The following is a 9,780-nucleotide window of genomic DNA, read 5'->3' as shown; positions in this document are numbered from 1 at the left end:
CACAGCTTAAATAGCCTCTGGGTAGCCAACCCAGGCGTGCCACGGGGGCAATGCAGATAGGTCCACATACATGGAAGCAAGCCAGATCCTCGGCCTTAGCCAAATGTGGAGTTGTTCGTGACAGAGAGCACTCACCATCGGGAAGGTGGAAGGCGGAAACCAGCTCCATCTTTAAGGCATAGCATTCCGCAGCTCTCTACAGTTCCTTCCCCCTTTTTGTTTTAGACGCATCAGGCAAGAGTAGAGGTCTGATCTCTGATATTAGAAATAAATTGGGACTTTGTACAGATGTTCATTTAGGTGTCATCCACCCAAAGAGCATCAGACCCGTCCGATACCTTTTTCTCAGAGGCGGGACCTGGGGCATCAACCCGCATGCAATCAGACATGCTCTTCTCTGGGTCCAAAGCAGCTGACCCTGAGTGCAGTGCTTAGCCTCGCATCCTGAGCGTATCATTTTAGCTTTTTATGGTATCCAACCATGCCTGGGGAGAATGTCCTGCTTCAATGGCTGTAAAGGCCTGAATGATCATGGCTGCATCACACTGTTGTGAGACTCTAATCTTGCATATATACCACAGGCAAACCAAGGAGACCAACACCAGAAGGCCTGCTAACGCTCCCATGCCCGCCCATTCCTTCAGATGATTCATGGCTGCAGCAATCCATGGTGATAATCCTGTGGCTAGTCCTGCGTCCACTCCGGTAGAATTTACTGTGACAATGGCCACTCTCAGCTGCTCCATCGTAGTATCGAATTCTCCAGTCCAATTACCTAAAATATAGCTCGACAATTAACATTAGTTTTTAAGTAATGACATAATAACATAAAAAAATGAACACCAGAAATAGCGTAATTATATAAACAAATAAAATTTGCTATAAATATAATTTTAGATGACGTGTGCCTTCATTTTAATACATTCACTATCATCATGGTGAATGTCCTTTGTTGTTAATTTTATATTTTAATTACAACATTTCTTTTTTCAATTCCTTCTTCCAAGCCCTCCCAGCAACAAAAACAAACATATACATGTAATACCTAACAATGATGATGATGATAATTAATAATGAAGACATTAATGGGTAAAGAGAGGATCAAAATAGACTAAAATAATAAGAAATGCAGAAAAGTGCCAAAGGTAAATTTTGCTTTATCAGAAATTAGATTGAAGGTAAATAGACTATATACTTCACTGGAAAGGCAAATTGCCAAAATGAATATAAAAAGAGATCCAATTATATACCTTGTGATTAAAAAGGGCACTTTTGTTGTTGTTGTTTTGTTTTGTTTTTAATTGACTATACAAGGTCAAGCGAGATTTGGAAAGGCTCTGCAAACGCCACATAAATTATTCTCAGGACAAAACAAAATTTACCTAAGCCAATATATATATATATATATATATATATATATATTTTATATATCTTTTATATAAATATATATCTTTTATATAAATATATATATATCTTTTACATAAAGATATATATATATATATATCTTTTATGATGAGGAGTATCATTCTTTTAGGAAAACACAAGCATGTGTATCCAGCAAAAACTTTCAGAGTAAGGGATTTGATACTAATGGAAATGAAGGATGAAATATGCAAATTAGTGACAGGACAATACCTGTACCTGCTTGTAATATGTGTACTATTTGATTAACTAGACTGTTGGTTAATAAGAAAACAGAAGACTTGAGCAATGTAAGCCAACAACTTTCAAACAGACCAATAGGATTCAGAATCTTCTTGTAATATAGGATAAACATACTAAAATCTGTACACCTGAAGAAGCTAAGCAAAAGGGAGGACCCTGGGTAAGAGGATCAATCTTAACTCAGAAATTCAAAGTCGATGGACATTGGAAGAAGGAGAAAACAGGAAACAGGGCAGGAGCCTATCACACAAGGCCTCTGAAAGACTCTACCCAGCAGTGTATCAAAGCAAAGGCTGAGACTCATAACCAAACTTTGGGCAGAGTGCAGCAAATCTTAGGAAAGTAGGGGAAGACAGTAAGACCTGAAGAGTACAGGAGCTCCACAAGAAGAGCAACAGAACCAAAAAATCTGGTCACAGGGGTCTTCTCTGAGACTGATACTCCAACTGAGGACCATTCATGGATATAACCTAGAACCCCTGCTCAGATGTAGGCCATGGCAGCTCAGTATCCAAGTGGGTTCCTTAGTTAGGGGAACAGGGACTGTCTCTGATGTGAACTCAGTGGCTAGCTCTTTGATCACCTCCCCCTGAGAGTGGAGCAGCCTTTCCAGGCCAGTCTTGATGACAATGCAACCAGTCCTGATGGGACCTGGTAGGCTAGGGTCATATGGAAGGGGAGGAGGACCTCCCCTATCAGTGGACTTGGAGAGGGGTATGGGAGGAGATGAGGGAGGGTAGGTGGGATTTGGAGGGAATGAGAGAGGGGATACATCTGGGATACAAAATGAATAAACCATAATTAATATATAAAAATAAAAATGTAAGTAAAAAAATAAATTCTTTAAGATAGTTCCAAGATATGTTTCATCACAACTTAAAATATTGGACGCTTGTAAATAAGGCTGCAGGACTACTATTGCATAAATTTCTCTTTGAGGTCCTGCTTTCAATTTCATTACATAAATATCCAAGATGAGAATTGCTGAATTATACAGACATACTTTATTTAACACAGAGGCACTGTTTTCATTCTTACCAACTAACTGTGTGAGTTACAGTGTCTCCAAATCTCTGTCAACTCACCAAGGCTTTCTTTTTTTATCTCCTTCCTCCCTTTCTCTCTGTAGTAGTCATTATATTGGATGTAAGGTGGGTCAGATTCTAGTTTTGATTTGCATTTCTCTAATAAATATCAGCACATTTTTTGAATGCTATTGGTGAGAAGGGACACCATTTTCATGTTCCCAAATTCAAGTGGGAATTGCTCAGTAATTACCATTAAGTATCCTATTTTTTTTTCTTTTATCCACTTACAAATTCTGAAAAAAAAAAACAGAAAGGAATTCTGTGTAATAATTTTCATCAATAGGTTTAGTTTGTCAATGGCTATTTCCCTGCGTTTATTAAGACGACCAAGTCATTATCCTTCTGTCCATCTACAAGAAGACACTGATTTTAGATATTGCGGTGACTTTAAACTCGCGCGATGAATTCCTCTTAATTGTGGGGTCATTTGTTACTGTGTGCTCTTTGTTTGCTTGTTTGTTTTATTGCTGGATTCAGATATTCTTCCACTATTTCCCTTATATTTTATTAATTTCCATCTGGAGTTACATAGTTTCTTCTGCTGCTCCTTCTTGAATTTAATTTTCTTTTAAAATTTGTTTTCTATTTATCAAAGTGGATAATTAATGTACTAATTAGGAGCCTTTAGTGTCTCTCATATGAGTACTTAATGATGTTCATAGCTAGTACAGGCTTGGTTCTTAACAATAAATTTAGCGTGTGTTTCTATTTGCATTTGATTTAGAATATTTTTAACTTTCTACATTGATTTCATTTTACTTTTGATTTTTAGACAGTTTTGAAATTATTAGCTATTTAATTATTTCTCTAAATTGCTTCTTTTGTTTTGATTTCAAATTTTTGGTGTTGAAGGATATACTTTTTAATGATTTCAGTCTTTCAATCTTATATTTACTGATTCTTTTCTTGTACCATGTAAAAGGTTTCATTTATAAGGAAGTTATATCTTAAGAAGAATGTGAATCATGTTGAATACAATATTTCTAAAAATATCCAGTTGTTTATTTGATGTATATTAGTTTTCAAAACTTCTAGATTCTTATTGATTTTTCTGGTAATTTACAGAATCTTATGATCCTTCTCTTTACTTTTCCTCATGTTTCTGAGTTTGGTGTGTGTGTACAAATCTAGATTTGTTACATACTTCTCACGTGTAGCTAGTTTTCTCATTCTAAATTAAGCTTCTGTATCTCTAATATTTTCCATATTCACATGGTAGATCTTTTCCTATTATTTTTTGTTTACTCAATGTTCAAATCTGATTCAGGTTTTTATTTAATTTTCAACCTTATATGTAGCTTCTTCAGACTCATGTGATATGGCTTCCATTTTTAATATGCTAATCTATCTTTAGATTTTTATTGTTTAGTATATGTACATATAATTATATTTCAAATTTGTATCTGACAGTTTACTACTATTTGTCAATGTTTCTTTACTATGGAAATGTGGCCATTATTTTATATTTTACATGGTTTTCACTTTTCTTATATTTTATAAAATATTAGATAAATTGCTTTGGTGTATTTACTATTATGAGTGAATAACTGGTATGAAAACAAAAAATTTGAGTGTGTTTGGCTTCAAGGAAGAGGATGAAAAAGGTTGTATCTCTCAGTAAATAATATATTTGCATGTATGAATACATATAGAAACCAAGAACCTGTATTGTTTTCATATATCATTTCATTTTAAATGACATCACTTAAGTTGATAGAAAATCAGTCTGGATAAGATAGTAAAATATGTACAAAACTTTTCAATGTGTAACTATGAAACATATCAAAGCAACTTGACCATAAAGGTTGAGAACATGAAGAGATTTTTCACCTTTAGACTGTGTCTTTCATTTGGGGACCAGTATGTCCACAGCTCAGGTCAGATGCCAAGCATGAAAGCACAGGCACAGATATTTTCTTGTGAGCGCTCTTTCTCTTCCTGTGGTAAACATGAACCTGACCTGAGTTTTAGAGGGAGAGATTCTTGGGATCAACGCATTCTTAACACAACCGTAACTGACAAATCTTCAAGCTGAAATAAAGCAAAGGGATTTCTTCTGAAAAGTAGAATATTTTCAACAAAAGTTCTCTGCACTGCTGCACTGCCCTTTTTTCTCCCCAAGACACAGGCTTGTTCTAGCTCTTTCTGTAGAGTGATGGAGTCATGCCTCCCGTAGCAAGCATTTGCATGCTTGCCATCAGAATGCAGATCTCTTGCTCTAAGTTCTCAACTATGTTATAGGGAAATAGTCGTGTAAGACTAAATCTCACAGAAGGGGAATAAATCTGACCTAAATGCACATATGAAATTCTCAAGTAATTAAAATATGATGTTTTTAAGTTTTACTAAATGGAATCTATAAAAACATAGTTTTAAATAATGGACATCAGAAGAAGGAGAAAAGAGGGAACAAGTCAGGAGCCTGCCACAGAGGACCTCTGAAAGGCTCTACCCTGCAGACTATCAATGCAGATGCTGAGACTTATGGGCAACCTTTGGGCAGAGTGTACGGAATCTTATGAAAGAAGTGGGAAACAGTAAGATCTGGAGAGGACAGGAACTCCACAAGGAGAGCAATAGAACCAAAGAATCAGGGGTCTTTCCTGAGACTGATACTCCAACCAAGGACTCTGCATGGAGATAACTTAAGATCCCTGCACAGATGTAGCCCATGGCTGTTCAGCATCCAAGTGGGTTCCATTGTAATAGGAACAGGGACTGTCTCTGACATGAACTGATTGGCCTGCTCTTTAATTACCTCCCCCTGAGGGGGAAGCAGCATTACCAGGCCACAGAGGAAGACAATACAGCCACTTCTGATGAGACCTAATTGACTAGGATCAGAAGGAAGGAAAAGAAGACCTCCCCTATCAGTGGACTTGGGGAGGGGCATACAGGCAGAGGGTGGAGGAAGGGAGGGATTGGGACCGGAGGAGGGAGGGAACCACAGGGGGAATACAAAGTGAATAAATTTTAATTAATAAAGAAAAAAATTAAAAGATAATACAATATAATTTTATATAATTTTATTTTATACAATTATATATTATTACATACATACATACAATCGTATATAATTTAATATATAGATTTTAGAAATTTTTGAAGAAACTTTATTGTCTGAAATGTATCATTCATACCATGTAATGCTATTTTTCATGCCAGCATTTTATTATAGAGTGAAATGGTAAATTTTTAATTCTCAAAAGCCCTTCTTATAAAAAATAAAATGTTTCCTTCATGAAAAAGAAAAGTATAGGGTGAAGGGTGGTATCTATCATCTGGAATAGCATCATGGATTCTTTATCTAGATAAAATGTTTGTCCTGGGAACATCTTTCCAAGGGCCTTCTATAGCATCACAGTGTGCGCCATATGTTCAGGCTTTCTCAGGGACAGCTCAGGGAGTTAGCAAAACAGAAGGGTGAGAGCCAAAAGTCACGAGTGGAGGGCGTGCTCCAGCTACTGGCTACTTAGCCACCAGTTCAAGTTTCTCGTGGGTTTAAAACCGTCATTCTGATCAAAATGGAAGCTTTCCAGGATAGCCTGGAACAGCACAGAGGACATGGTTTGGCCCCTAATCCCAGCAGCATTCATGTTACCCAGTGTGCTGAACTCGCATGGTTTCTGGTCTAATGGGACATGCTTCCTTACCTTCAAACTTGATAGTAGCTCTTTGCAGGACTTCCAAAATTTTAGCATATAATTTTACATGTTTAAAAATGTTTTTATTCCTTTAACCCATTTCTAATGATGCCCTTGGTTTTTTCTTCCTTCTTGTTCTAAATAAAAGCATATAAAATATACTTGCATTTCTGAAATGTCTTAGTATTACTTAGGAATTTTTGAAACAATGAAGTTCTAGCTATAAAAAAAATCACACACCCCAAGAACTGAACTTTTAGACACCCTGTAATGATATATATTTTTTTTGTTTCGCAAGATTCATTCACTATAAATTTTTATTTGAACATAAGAATGTCTTTATAAATTGATTGTATGAAACAAACCTGCCTAAATATTCGCATTTACCTTCAAGAACTTTCATTCCCAAATACAAATTATCAGACACTTGCAGCTGCTGTGTGCTTTCATCTAATAATTATGTTCAGTAGGCATTAATAACAGCATACTTTCTGATTAAATCCATGTTTCCCTGACAAATACAAATGTTAAAAAGAATAACACACATTTCCAAATTAATTATAGTTCACCTGAAAACGGAGATAAAATATAAAACCACTTGGAAAAATTGCATTTCTACAGTAATTGATGTAACTGCATGAATACAGCATGGTAATATTACAAGTCCTTGTCTGAGAGTCTGCTAACTGTGTAGTGTTCCATGAGAGAAATGTTTGTAAAGGACAGAAAGCATGTAGAGATAAAATGTCACTACAGGTAGCTGCAACATAATGACACTTCATACAGCTCCATCTCTCAACAGTAAAGGGTTAATGACAGTGACATAAATTAATTATTGGGCTTTATCTGCTATTAAAATAAAAATTTAAGGACTGGAGAGCAACTCAGTAGTTAAAAGCACTTGTTCATGTAGAGGGCATGAGCTCAGTTCTCAGGACTCATCTGGCTTCTTTTCTCATTGCATAAGTCCCCTTGGATAACTTATCCTGGAAATAAGGTACCACTCCTCATAGTTGACATTGCTGGTTATAATGTGTGGTACACAGATAAGAACGCCTGTTGCTTCTTTGTCAAAACCATACAATAGAGTACGTGACTAAGTCTTTGTGAAGTATCTAAGCATCATTTATCTAGGTTCCTTTGACTACAAGTGATCTCTAAAGAAAGCCCTTTTCCCAAATACGGTAACATTCTTTATTTATCATTCAGTTTTGGTTTTTTGTTTTTTGTTTTTTTGTCAGTGTATAAAGGTTTTACACATACTCTGCTGCCATTCATCCACAATAAGAAGAAATTCAACTCAAAAAAAATGGTCAAAAGATAAACAAATTTCAACCTAAAATGGGTGATATAAGTGTAAAATTAATCCCCACTGGTGATTGGAGAAGAACCAGAAGGCATTGTTTCACATTTACTGATGGTAAAGAAAGGATTACTAACACAATGCTTTCCAGAATACAGGCGTTCACCCTCTTGTATTATTTTTGCATACATATGAAATGTTACTGCCACATTGCAAAAGAGTTTGATAATTTCTTAAAAAGTGACACAGAGATTTACCCAGAACTCAGACATTTTACTCGAGAGCATATATTTACCAAAAAAAAAAAAAATGTTTTTGTAACATTATTCATAATAGCCAGCCTCAAAGTGGAAGCACACACCCATCAGTTGGCAAATGGGTAAAAAAGCAAAGTGTTGCATGCTCAAATAATTGAATATATCTACCGCAAAGAACAAACTACGTATGCATGGCTACAGTGTGAACAAATAGCAAAAATATTACTATAAAAACCGATACAAATGCCTTTTATTATATGCCTTCATGTACATGAAATACAGGAAGAAATTCAAATCTGTAAAGGCACAGACCAATAAATCTATCACTAATAAGAAGAAACTGATAGAAAATGTGATGGGAGAGCTCTGGGGGGTGACGGGAGCATTGTATCCTGGGTTGTGGTGGTACTGACGCAGTCCTGTAATTTACAAAAGGACCACCAACTTATACAATTATAAATGGTGAGATTTAAAGAATGTAAACGATACCACACAAAACTTTGTACTATCTGAAAAGTGTGACATTATCTACAGGACATTACAAAAGCTTAAGAGATTTCATCTCACTTTTTCAAGTTCATTGTCAAAGTGGTGTCTGAGTAAGTCTTTATAGGTTAGAACCAGCAGATTAAATAGGCCGAGTAAATCTAAACAAGAAGATAGCAATGACAATAATGTGATGGCAGAAAATGAGTGTGTTAAGATTCATGGAGGAGAGGTAGAAAGGGCAGAGATGGACCAGCAGAAACTTGCATACTTGACCCCATAAGACTCTACACCCTACTGGAGAATGATCGGCCAGGGAAAATATTATTTTTTTCTTTTCAATATCATCTTTGTTGACAGTGGACCAATACTATGACTAAAAATTAATATTACTCAGCCTTTGGATGACCTATATTGGATCTTTTAGCATTCTCTAAAAAGAGGGGATTTATGTACAGATGTGAAGCCAAATTGCAAAGAGTAAAAGTCCATCTTGTTTTTTTTTTTAATTCTTTGTTAATTACACTTTATTCACTTTGTATCTCCCCTGTGGTTCCCTCCCTCCTCCCGTCCCAATCCCTCCCTTCCTCCACCCTCTGCATGCATGCCCTTCCCCAAGTCCACTGATAGGGGAGGTCTTCTTTTCCTTCCTTCTGATCCTAGTCAATTAGGTCTCATCAGGAGTGGCTGCATTGTCTTCCTCTGTGGCCTGGTAATGCTGCTTCCCCCTCAGGGGGAGGTAATTAAAGAGCAGGCCAATCAGTTCATGTCAGAGACAGTCCCTGTCCCTATTACAATGGAACCCCCTTGGATACTGAAATGCCATGGACTACATCTGTTGGTTTTTAATAACTATGAAACAGGTTTCAGAAATTAAACAAAATTACCTTCTTCACATGCCAGATATATTCATCTGTATGTAAGTATATTTATATTATGAGGATTGTTTTCTTTTTAAAAAGGAAGTAATTAACTTGATGTATACACTAATAGTATTTCTTTGGTCTTTAATATTTTTTTTATTTAACAATAACTATCAGGAGTAAATTAAGATACAAACCTTTCAAAGAGTATTTTCATGCTGTATGCCTTATATACAGTAATAATTCAAAACAATTTAGAGTTATGACAACAAAGGAACTCTCTGTACTCTGAGATCCGGAAGACCCTTCCCTTGGTTCTAAGATTCTCTGTCATGGCATATTAGTTTTCCAGGACCTCATGAACATTAGAGTCCCTAGAATAACCTTAGAGGATGTTTACTTTTTATTGTGGCTGTTAAATGCGTGGATACTTCAAAAGTTGCCAAACAAACTCTCAATACAGTGGGTTTTTAT

At 35.9% G+C, this 9,780-nt stretch overlaps 1 long non-coding RNA gene across 1 annotated transcript in view; it reads right to left on the bottom strand.

Moving 5' to 3' along the window:
* Positions 1-688: 688 nt before the first annotated feature.
* The window catches only part of LOC132654548 (uncharacterized), an 86,991-nt gene continuing 77,899 nt past the window's right edge, over positions 689-9,780 (bottom strand). The window contains exon 3 of the long non-coding RNA XR_009592176.1: positions 689-775. This is a non-coding gene — a long non-coding RNA (uncharacterized LOC132654548). The remainder of the gene's footprint in view (positions 776-9,780) is intronic.

The sequence above is a fragment of the Meriones unguiculatus genome, chromosome 6, assembly GCF_030254825.1.
Source record: "Meriones unguiculatus strain TT.TT164.6M chromosome 6, Bangor_MerUng_6.1, whole genome shotgun sequence".
In the NCBI taxonomy this organism is placed as follows: Eukaryota; Metazoa; Chordata; class Mammalia; order Rodentia; family Muridae; genus Meriones; species Meriones unguiculatus.
Note: the sequence above shows the minus strand (reverse complement) of the source record. Positions and strands in the feature narration are given on the sequence as shown.